Raw genomic sequence first — 12,227 nt, forward strand, 5'->3', positions numbered from 1 at the left:
ACCCCTGACCCCTTACCTGGACTGATAGGGCTATATAAATACAAAGGGAATTAGTCAAAGCCCAGGTTTCTGCTGACCTATAACCCCTGACCCGGTCTAATAGGGCTATATAAATACATTAGTCAAAGCCCAGGTTTCTACTGACCCATAACCCCTGACCCCTGACCCGGTCTAATAGGGCTATATAAATACATTAGTCAAAGCCCAGGTTTCTACTGAACCATAACCCCTGAACCCTGACCCCTTACCCGGTCTAATAGGGATATATAAATACATTAGTCAAAGCCCAGGTTTCTTCTCCCCTTTGTCAAACAGCTGCACAGACAAAGTTTCCAGCAGCAGCAGTATTTATACCCTCCTATTAGGCGGAGTTTCCTCCTCGCACATCTAGACAGCCAATACATCTCTGTTGCTAGGCAGAAAGTTCAAAAAAACTGCTCCTCCTCACTTCATCTGACCTGACCTGATCTGACCTCGGCCCATATACCTCACTAATTCACAGCTATCCACCCGTATCAGTGACCTGACCTGACCTGACCTCGGCCCATATACCTCACTAATTCACAGCTATCCACCCGTATCAGTGACCTCAGCCCATATACCTCACTAATTCACAGACCTGACCTGACCTGACCTGATCTGACCTCGGCCCATATACCTCACTAATTCACAGCTATCCACCCGTATCAGTGACCTGACCTGACCTGACCTGATCTGACCTCGGCCCATATACCTCACTAATTCACAGCTATCCACCCGTATCAGTGACCTGACCTGACCTGACCTGACCTGACCTCAGCCCACATTCCTCACTAATTCACAGCTATCCACCCGTATCAGTGACCTGACCTGATCTGACCTGCCCATATACCTCACTAATCCACAGCTATCCACCCGTATCAGTGACCTGACCTGACCTGACCTGACCTCAGCCCACATTCCTCACTAATTCACAGCTATCCACCCGTATCAGTGACCTGACCTGATCTGACCTCGGCCCATATACCTCACTAATCCACAGCTATCCAACCTCCATTGACCCCACCATATACATTCCTCATACATGTAACCATTAACTTCTAGTATAACATTTATTTCATGCTAGAATCCAACAATACTTATTAAATATTCTCTCTCTCATCCCTCCATCGCTCTCTCTGTCTCTATCTCTCCATCTCTATCCAACCATCCATCCGTCTCTCTCTTCATATCTCTCACTCTCTATAATCTCTCTCTCCAGAGGTAGAGGCCCACTCTCAGCTGATGGTGACAGGCGTTCTGGTTGCCATGGGGATACTCCTCCTTATTACCGCGGTGATCATTGCTGGATACTGCTACTGGTAAGAGAGAAAGGAGGAGGGGAGTAAGAGGAGAGAAGAGGACAGGAAGAGGAGAATAGAGGAGAGGAGAGTTGAAAAGAGTTGTGAAGTGGGAGAGGAGAGAAGAGGAGAGAAGAGGAGAGAGGAGGAGAGAAGAGGAGAGAGGAGGAGAGAAGAGGACAGGAAGTGGAGAGAAGAGAAGAGGAGAGTAGAGGAGAGAAGAGGAGGACAGGAAGAGGAGAGTAGAGGAAAGCTCGAGGACAGTTGAAAAGAGTTTGAGGAGAGTTGTAAAGAGGAAGAGGAGAGGAAGAGAGAAGAGAAAAGGAGAGGAAGGGGGAGAGGAGACGGGGGGGGAGGCAGAGGGTGGAGAGATAGACAGTGTGTCAGGAAATACTGTTAGAAAGGCAAAGAGAAGGTGTGTGTGTGTGTGTGTGTGTGTGTGTGTGTGTGTGTGTGCGCGTGTGTGACAGGATACACCCGCCCAGGTCTCTCTCTACAGGACGGCCGGTGGAACAATAGTCCTGACCTCAGGGTCACAGACACTCCAGAAGTACAGGGTGGACCCCTATCTATTTTAGGATGCCAGATAGGAGGAGGAGAGGAGGACATGAAGGAGAGCAAAGAACACAGAGAAAAATGAGTGAACAAAGAGAGAGATGGAGCCTTTGGCAGTGTGATGGACAGACAGGAGACAGAGAGATGGAGTATTTGGCAGTGTGATGGACAGACAGGAGACAGAGAGATGGAGTATTTGGCAGTGTGATGGACAGACAGGAGACAGAGAGATGGAGTCTTTGGCAGTGTGATGGACAGACAGGAGACAGAGAGATGGAGTATTTGGCAGTGTGATGGACAGACAGGAGACAGAGAGATGGAGTCTTTGGCAGTGTGATGGACAGACAGGAGACAGAGAGATGGAGTCTTTGGCAGTGTGATGGACAGACAGGAGACAGAGAGATGGAGTATTTGGCAGAAGAGGAAGAGAAGGGGAAGATGAAGGGGGAAGAGAAGAGGAAGGGAAGAGAAGAGAAGATGAAGAGAAAGGGAAGATGAAGGGGGAAGAGAAGAGGAAGAGAAGGGGAAGATGAAGGGGAAGAGAAGAGGAAGGGAAGAGAAGAGAAGATGAAGGGGGAAGAGAAGAGGAAGGGGGAAGAGAAGAGAAGATGAAGGGGGAAGAGAAGATGAAGGGGAAGAGAAGAGAAGATGAAGGGGGAAGAGAAGAGGAAGGGAAGAGAAGAGGAAGGGGAAAGAAAGAAGATGAAGGGGAAGAGAAGAGAAGATGAAGGGGAAGAGAAGAGAAGATGAAGGGGGAAGAGAAGAGGAAGGGAAGAGAAGAGGAAGGGGGAAGAGAAGATGAAGGGGAAGAGAAGAGAAGATGAAGGGGAAGAGAAGAGGGAAGAGAAGAGAAGAGGAAGGGAAGAGAAGAGAAGATGAAGGGGAAGAGAAGAGGAAGGGAAGAGAAGAGAAGAGGAAGGGGAGAAGAGAAGATGAAGGGGAAGAGAAGATGAAGGGGAAGAGAAGAGAAGATGAAGGGGGAAGAGAAGAGGAAGGGAAGAGAAGAGGAAGGGGGGAAGAGAAGATGAAGGGGGAAGAGAAGAGAAGATGAAAGGGAAGAGAAGATGAAGGGGAAAGAGAAGATGAAGAAGAGAAGAGAAGATGAAGGGGAAGAGAAAGAAGATGAAGGGAAGAGAAGAGGAAGGGGAAGAGAAGGAAGAGAAGATGAAGGGGAAGAGAAGAGAAGAGAAGATGAAGGGGGAAGAGAAAGGAAGAAGAGAAGAGAAGATGAAGGGGAAGGAAGAGAAGATGAAGGGGGAAGAGAAGAGAAGGGAAGAGAAGAGGATGAAGGGGAAGGAAGAGAAGAGAAGATGAAGGGGGAAGAGAAGAGAAGATGAAGGGGAAGATGAAGAGGAAGGAAGAGAAGAGAAGATGAAGGGGGGAAGAAAGGAAGAGAAGAGAAGATGAAGGGGAAGAGAAGAGAATGAAGAGAAGAGAAGGAAGAGAAGAGGAAGAGAAGAGGAAGGGGGAAGAGAAGAGAAGATGAAGGGGGAAGAGAAGAGGAGGAAGAGAAGAGGAAGGGGGAAGAGAAGAGAAGGGAAGAGAAGATGAAGGGGGAAGAGAAGAGGAAGGGAAGAGAAGATGAAGGGGGAAGAGAAGAGGAAGGGGAAGAGAAGAGGAAGGGAAGAGAAGAGGAAGGGGGAAGAGAAGAGAAGATGAAGGGGGAAGAGAAGAGGAAGAGAAGAGGAAGGGGGAAGAGTGAAGAGAACATTACTCGAATACATTTCTCGTCCCCTGTTACTTTATTTATATGTTTGTTTATCTCTCTCCTCAGTAAACACCTGTGTGTGAAGGATATAGAGATGAATGATCAGAATGGACAGTACCTGATGAGACAGAGTGAGCAGTACACAACACTACTACCTACATACATACTATAGTACACAACATTACTACCAACACTATAGTACACAACATTACTACCTACATACATACTATAGTACACAACACTACTACCAACATATATACTACAGTACACAACACTACTACCTACATACATACTATAGTACACAACATTACTACCAACACTATAGTACACAACATTACTACCTACATACATACTATAGTACACAACATTACTACCAACACTATAGTACACAACACTACTACCAACATATGTACTATAGTACACAACACTACTACCAACATATATACTACAGTACACAACACTACTACCTACATACACACTATAGTACACAACACTACTACCTACATACACACTATAGTACACAACATTACTACCAACACTATAGTACACAACACTACTACCTACATACATACTATAGTACACAACACTACTACCTACATACATACTATAGTACACAACATTACTACCAACACTATAGTACACAACATTACTACCTACATACATACTATAGTACACAACACTACTACCAACATATATACTACAGTACACAACACTACTACCTACATACATACTATAGTACACAACATTACTACCAACACTATAGTACACAACACTACTACCAACATATGTACTATAGTACACAACACTACTACCAACATATATACTACAGTACACAACACTACTACCAACATACATACTATAGTACACAACACTACAACACTACTACCTACTTACTATAGTACACAACACTACTACCAACATACATACTATAGTACACAACACTACTACCTACTTACTATAGTACACAACATTACTACCAACACTATAGTACACAACATTACTACCAACATACTTACTATAGTACACAACACTACTACATACATACTATAGTACACAACACTACTACCAACATACTTACTATAGTACACAACACTACTACATACTTACTATAGTACACAACATTACTACCAACACACTTACTATAGTACACAACATTACTACCAACATACATACTATAGTACACAACACTACTACCAACATACATACTATAGTACACAACACTACTACCAACATACATACTATAGTACATAACACTACTACATACTTACTATAGTACACAACACTACTACATACTTACTATAGTACACAACATTACTACCAACACACTTACTATAGTACACAACATTACTACCAACATACATACTATAGTACACAACACTACTACCAACATACATACTATAGTACACAACACTACTACCAACATACATACTATAGTACACAACATTACTACCAACATACATACTATAGCACACAACATTACTACCAACATACATACTATAGTACACAACACTACTTCCTACATATTTACTATAGTACACAACAACACTACTTCCTACATATTTACTATAGTACACTACAACACTACTTCCTACATATTTACTATAGTACACAACACTACTTCCTACATATTTACTATAGTACACAACACTACTTCCTACATATTTACTATAGTACACTACAACACTACTACCTGCCATGCTATTTGTTGCTTGTTGTAAATTAACGTTGTTGTTACCATGGTATCTGTTAGCAGGTATGAAGGTGTACATCGACCCGTTCACCTACGAAGATCCCAACGAGGCGGTTAGAGACTTCGCTAAAGAGATAGACGTGTCCTTCGTCAAGATAGAGGAGGTCATTGGAGCTGGTCAGTACCTCTATATTCATCTCCTAGACCTCTATACCTCCTCCTACCTCTACCTCTACCCCTAAAAAGATAGATGTGTCCTTCATCTAGATAGAGGAGGTCATTGGAGCTGGTCAGTACCTCTATATTAATCTCCTAGACCTCTATACCTCCTCCTACCTCTACCTCTACCCCTAAAAAGATAGATGTGTCCTTCATCTAGATAGAGGAGGTCATTGGAGCTGGTCAGTACCTCTATATTCACCTCCTAGACCTCTATACCTCCTCCTACCTCTACCTCTACCTCTACCCCTAAAGAGATAGACGTGTCCTTCATCTAGGTAGAGGAGGTCATTGGAGCTGGTCAGTACCTCCTTCTACCTCCTACCTCTACCCCTAAAGAGAGGAGGTCATTGGAGCTGGTCTATACCTCTCTGTGTATTTCACTCATTTTTTGCTCTCTTCAACCCCGTCTCCTCCCCTCCTCTCTGTTCTATTCTTCTCCTGCTCCTCTCTCTTCATCTCCTCTCTCTGCTCCTTCTCTCCATGTTATTTCATTCAAGGGGCTTTATTAACATGGGAAACATGTTAACGTTGCCAAAGCAAGTGAGGTAGATAATATACAAAAGTGAAATTAACAACCATGAATGACCAGTCCACCAGTCCACCAGTCCACCAGTCCACCAGTCCACCAGTCCACCAGTCCAACAGTCCACCAGTCCAACAGTCCAACAGTCCACCAGTCCAACAGTCCACCAGTCCAACAGTCCACCAGTCCAACAGTCCACCAGTCCAACAGTCCACCAGTCCACCAGTCCACCAGTCCAACAGTCCAACAGTCCACCAGTCCAACAGTCCACCAGTCCACCAGTCCAACAGTCCACCAGTCTACCAGTCCACCAGTCCAACAGTCCACCAGTCCACCAGTCCAACAGTCCACCAGTCCAACAGTCCAACAGTCCAACAGTCCAACAGTCCACCAGTCCACCAGTCCAACAGTCCACCAGTCCACCAGTCCAACAGTCCACCAGTCCAACAGTCCAACAGTCCAACAGTCCAACAGTCCAACAGTCAACAGTCCACCAGTCCAACAGTCCACCAGTCCAACAGTCCAACGTCCAACAGTCCAACAGTCCAACAGTCCACCAGCCCAACAGTCCAACAGTCCACCAGTCCACCAGTCCACCAGTCCAACAGTCCAACAGTCCACCAGTCCAACAGTCCAACAGTCCAACAGTACACCAGTCCAACAGTCCACCAGTCCAACAGTCCACCAGTCCAACAGTCTACCAGTCCAACAGTCCACCAGTCCAACAGTCCAACAGTACACCAGTCCAACAGTCCACCAGTCCAACAGTCCACCAGTCCACCAGTCCACCAGTCTACCAGTCCAACAGTCCACCAGTCCAACAGTCCAACAGTACACTCACAAAAGCTTCAATATAAATATTTTAAATGTTATATCTATCTATTCTCTCACGCTCTTAATTTCTCCAGAGTCCTTTACTTGTCCCTTTGCCTTCATTTCTCATCCCTCCTCCCTCTTTTCCTCCCCTTCTTACCCTCTCTCTCTCTCTCTCTCTCTCTCTCTCTCTCTCTCTCTCTCTCTCTCTCTCTCTGTCTCTGTTTTCTCTCTCTCTCTCTCTCTCTCTCTCTCTCTGTCTCTGTTTCTCTCTCTCTCTCTCTGTCTCTGTACTTCCGGCGCCGACAGAGATGGCCGCCTCGCTTCGCGTTCCTAGGATACTATGCAGTTTTTTGTTTTTTTACGTGTTATTTCTTACACTAGTACCCCAGGTCATCTTAGGTTTCATTACATACAGCCGAGAAGAACTACTGAATATAAGATCAGCGTCAACTCACCATCAGTACGACCAAGAATATGTTTTTCGCGATGCGGATCCTGTGTTCTGCCTTACAACCAGTGTAACGGAGCGGATTACATGCAGCGACCCAAAAAAATGACTCAGAAAAAGAGGGAAACGAAGCGGTCTTCTGGTCAGACTCCGGAGACGGGCACACCGTGCACCACTCCCTAGCATTCTTCTCGCCAATGTCCAGTCTCTTGACAACAAGGTTGATGAAATCCGAGCAAGGGTAGCATTCCAGAGGGACATCAGAGACTGCAACGTTCTCTGCTTCACGGAAACATGGCTAAGCGGAGAGACGCAATCCGAAGCGGTGCAGCCAGCGGGTTTCTCCACGCATCGCGCCGACAGAAACGAACATCTTTCTGGTAAGAAGAGGGGCGGGGGCGTATGCCTTATGACTAACGTGACATGGTGTGATGACAGAAACATACAGGAACTCAAATCCTTCTGTTCACCTGATTTAGAATTCCTCACAATCAAATGTAGACCGCATTATCTACCAAGAGAATTCTCTTAGATTATAATCACAGCCGTATATATCCCCCCAAGCAGACACATCGATGGCTCTGAACAAACTTTATTTAACTCTCTGCAAACTGGAAACGATTTATCCGGAGGCTGCATTCATTGTAGCTGGGGATTTTAACAAGGCTAATCTGAAAACAAGACTCCCTAAAGACTCCCTAAATCAGCATATCGATTGCGCAACCAGGGGTGGAAAGACCCTGGATCATTGTTACTCTAACTTCCGCGACGCATATAAGGCCCTGCCCCGCCCCCTTTCGGAAAAGCTGACCACGACTCCATTTTGTTGATCCCTGCCTACAGACAGAAACTAAAACAAGAGGCTCCCACGCTGAGGTCTGTCCAACGCTGGTCCGACCAAGCTGACTCCACACTCCAAGACTGCTTCCATCACGTGGACTGGGAGATGTTTCGTATTGCGTCAGACAACAACATTGACGAATACGCTGATTCGGTGTGCGAGTTCATTAGAACGTGCGTTGAAGATGTCGTTCCCATAGCAACGATTAAAACATTCCCTAACCAGAAACCTTGGATTGATGGCAGCATTCGTGTGAAACTGAAGGCACAAACCACTGCTTTTAATCAGGGCAAGGTGTCTGGTAACATGACTGAATACAAACAGTGCAGCTATTCCCTCCGCAAGGCTATCAAACAAGCTAAGCGCCAGTACAGAGACAAAGTAGAATCTCAATTCAACGGCTCAGACACAAGAGGCATGTGGCAGGGTCTACAGTCAATCACGGACTACAGGAAGAAACCCAGCCCAGTCACGGACCAGGATGTCTTGCTCCCAGGCAGACTAAATAACTTTTTGCCCGCTTTGAGGACAATACAGTGCCACTGACACGGCCTGCAACGAAAACATGCGGTCTCTCCTTCACTGCAGCCGAAGTGAGTAAGACATTTAAACGTGTTAACCCTCGCAAGGCTGCAGGCCCAGACGGCATCCCCAGCCGCGCCCTCAGAGCATGCGCAGACCAGCTGGCCGGTGTGTTTACGGACATATTCAATCAATCCCTATACCAGTCTGCTGTTCCCACATGCTTCAAGAGGGCCACCATTGTTCCTGTTCCCAAGAAAGCTAAGGTAACTGAGCTAAACGACTACCGCCCCGTAGCACTCACATCCGTCATCATGAAGTGCTTTGAGAGACTAGTCAAGGACCATATCACCTCCACCCTACCTGACACCCTAGACCCACTCCAATTTGCTTACCGCCCAAATAGGTCCACAGACGATGCAATCTCAACCACACTGCACACTGCCCTAACCCATCTGGACAAGAGGAACAACATCTCCTCCCCGCTGATCCTCAACACTGGGGCCCCACAAGGGTGCGTTCTGAGCCCTCTCCTGTACTCCCTGTTCACCCACGACTGCGTGGCCATGCACGCCTCCAACTCAATCATCAAGTTTGCAGACGACACAACAGTGGTAGGCTTGATTACCAACAACGACGAGACGGCCTACAGGGAGGAGGTGAGGGCCCTCGGAGTGTGGTGTCAGGAAAATAACCTCACACTCAACGTCAACAAAACTAAGGAGATGATTGTGGACTTCAGGAAACAGCAGAGGGAACACCCCCATCCACATCGATGGAACAGTAGTGGAGAGGGTAGCAAGTTTTAAGTTCCTCGGCATACACATCACAGACAAACTGAATTGGTCCACTCACACAGACAGCATCGTGAGGAAGGGCGCAGCAGCGCCTCTTCAACCTCAGGAGGCTGAGGAAATTCGGCTTGTCACCAAAAGCACTCACAAACTTCTACAGATGCACAATCGAGAGCATCCTGGCGGGCTGTATCACCGCCTGGTATGGCAACTGCACCGCCCTCAACCGTAAGGCTCTCCAGAGGGTAGTGAGGTCTGCACAACGCATCACCGGGGCAAACTACCTGCCCTCCAGGACACCTACACCACCCGATGCTACAGGAAGGCCACAAAGATCATCAAGGACATCAACCACCCGAGCCACTGCCTGTTCACCCCGCTGTCATCCAGAAGGCGAGGTCAGTACAGGTGCATCAAAGCTGGGACCGAGAGACTGAAAAACAGCTTCTATCTCAAGGCCATCAGACTGTTAAACAGCCACCACTAACATTGAGTGGCTACTGCCAACACACTGTCAATGACACTGACTCTACTCCAGCCACTTTAATAATGGGAATTGATGGGAAATGATGTAAATATATCACTAGCCACTTTAAACAATGCTACCTTATATAATGTTACTTACCCTACATTATTCATCTCATATGCATACGTAGATACTGTACTCTATATCATCGACTGCATCCTTATGTAACACATGTATCACTAGCCACTTTAACTATGCCACTTGGTTTACATACTCATCTCATATGTATATACTGTACTCGATATCATCTACTGTATCTTGCCTATGCTGCTCTGTACCATCACTCATTCATATATCCTTATGTACATATTCTTTATCCCCTTACACTGTGTATAAGACAGTCGTTTTTTGGGGAATTGTTAGTTAGATTACTTGTTCGTTATTACTGCATTGTCGGAACTAGAAGCACAAGCATTTCGCTACACTCGCATTAACATCTGCTAACCATGTGTATGTGACAAATAAATTTGATTTGATTTTTGATTTGATTTGTTTCTCTCTCTGTCTCTCTCTCTATATATCTCTCTCTCTCGATCTCTCTCTCTCTCTCTGTCTCTCTCTCTCTCTCTCTCTGTCTCTCTGTCTCTCTCTCTCTCTCTCTGTCTCTCTGTCTCTCTCTGTCTCTCTCTGTCTCTCTGTCTCTCTCTGTCTGTCTCTCTCTCTCAGTATTAGAGGGTCATGTAGAATATCAGTCCTATCAGTTGAACTGATCTGTGTTCCAAACAGCACCTTGTCTCCTATTTAGTGCACTACTTTTGACCAGGGCCATTTGGGATGTAACTAAGTCCACTAATCTACCCTCTGGCTACCACTCTGTTCCACATTACTGAGGCAGAGAGATAGTGTGTGTGTGCTACTGTAGTGTTAGTCTGGATTTCTGTCTCCGTGGATACCAGGTTTCCCCTCAGGCCCTCTCTCTGTCTCTATCTCTCTTTCTTTTCTTCTCTTTTCTTCTCTCTCTCTCTCTCTTTCTTTCTCGCTCTCTCTTTCTTTCTCGCTCTCTCTCTCTTTCTCTCTCGCTCTTTCCTTCCTTCTCTCTCTCTCTCTCTCTCTCTCTCTCTCTCTCTCTCTAGCGTGTCCAAAGGGTCATTATAAGGCAGGTTCAGCGGTCGGTGGGTGTGTCCTCACATCTAACTAGCACAACAAACTAGTTCCTGCCACAGTCAGCTGTTAGATGATCCAAGTAGCCCTCCTCAGCCACAGTCAGCTGTTAGATGATCCAAGTAGCCCTCCTCAGCCACAGTCAGCTGTTAGATGATCCAAGTAGCCCTCAGCAGCCAACTAACAATAGCATATGTGTCTCTTCTCTTGGAGAGGTGTGCTGTTAACAGTGTGTGTATGTTCCAGGTGAGTTTGGAGAGGTCTGTCGAGGCAGACTGAAGGTCCCTGGGAAGAAGGAGAACTATGTGGCCATCAAGACTCTGAAAGGAGGATACACTGACAAACAGAGGAGGGACTTCCTGTCTGAGGCCTCCATCATGGGTCAGTATCGTGGGGGCTCTGAAAGATGGATACACTAACTAACAGAGGAGGGACTTCCTGTCTTAGGCCTCCATCATGGGTCAGTATCGAGGAGGGCGGGGCTCTGAAAGATGGATACACTAACTAACAGAGGAGGGACTTCCTGTCTGAGGCCTCTATCATGGGTCAGTATCGTGGGGGGCTCTGAAAGATGGATACACTAACTAACAGAGGAGGGACTTCCTGTCTGAGGCCTCTATCATGGGTCAGTATCGTGGGGGCTCTGAAAGATGGATACACTAACTAACAGAGGAGGGACTTCCTGTCTGAGGCCTCTATCATGGGTCAGTATCGTGGGGGCTCTGAAAGATGGATACACTAACTAACAGAGGAGGGACTTCCTGTCTGAGGCCTCTATCATGGGTCAGCATTGAGGAGGGGGCTCTGAAAGATGGATACACTAACTAACAGAGGAGGGACTTATCTTTTATATGCACAGGAAACAACACGGTACTATGCAGTACTATGCAGTACTATGCAGTACTATGCAGTACTATGCAGTACTATGCAGAGCTAACTTGTCCTCGAAACAGTGCAACAGCTACAGAAAATATTCAATGAAAAACAATGTGTTAGTGTGTTTAAATGTGTATTAGTGTTTTAATTTGGGTATACATGTGTATTCGTGTGTTTTAATGTGTATTGTGTGTGTATTGTGTGTGTATTAATGTGTGTATTAATGTGTTTTAATAGGTATTAATGTGTATTGTTTGTGTGTTAATGTGTATTGTGTGTGTATTAA

The 12,227-nt window shown here is 46.0% G+C and overlaps 1 long non-coding RNA gene and 1 pseudogene across 1 annotated transcript; one reads left to right on the plus strand and one right to left on the minus strand.

The window, feature by feature from the left end:
- LOC112241859 overlaps nt 1-12,227 on the plus strand; it is a 76,288-nt pseudogene that overhangs the window by 40,627 nt on the left and 23,434 nt on the right.
- On the minus strand, nt 479-947 carry LOC121847358. The gene is made up of 3 exons (XR_006084210.1): nt 923-947; nt 625-709; nt 479-588 (listed from the first exon to the last, which is right to left on the minus strand). It is a non-coding gene; the product is annotated as an uncharacterized LOC121847358 (long non-coding RNA).

This window comes from Oncorhynchus tshawytscha, linkage group LG10 (assembly GCF_018296145.1).
Source record: "Oncorhynchus tshawytscha isolate Ot180627B linkage group LG10, Otsh_v2.0, whole genome shotgun sequence".
Classification (NCBI taxonomy): Eukaryota; Metazoa; Chordata; class Actinopteri; order Salmoniformes; family Salmonidae; genus Oncorhynchus; species Oncorhynchus tshawytscha.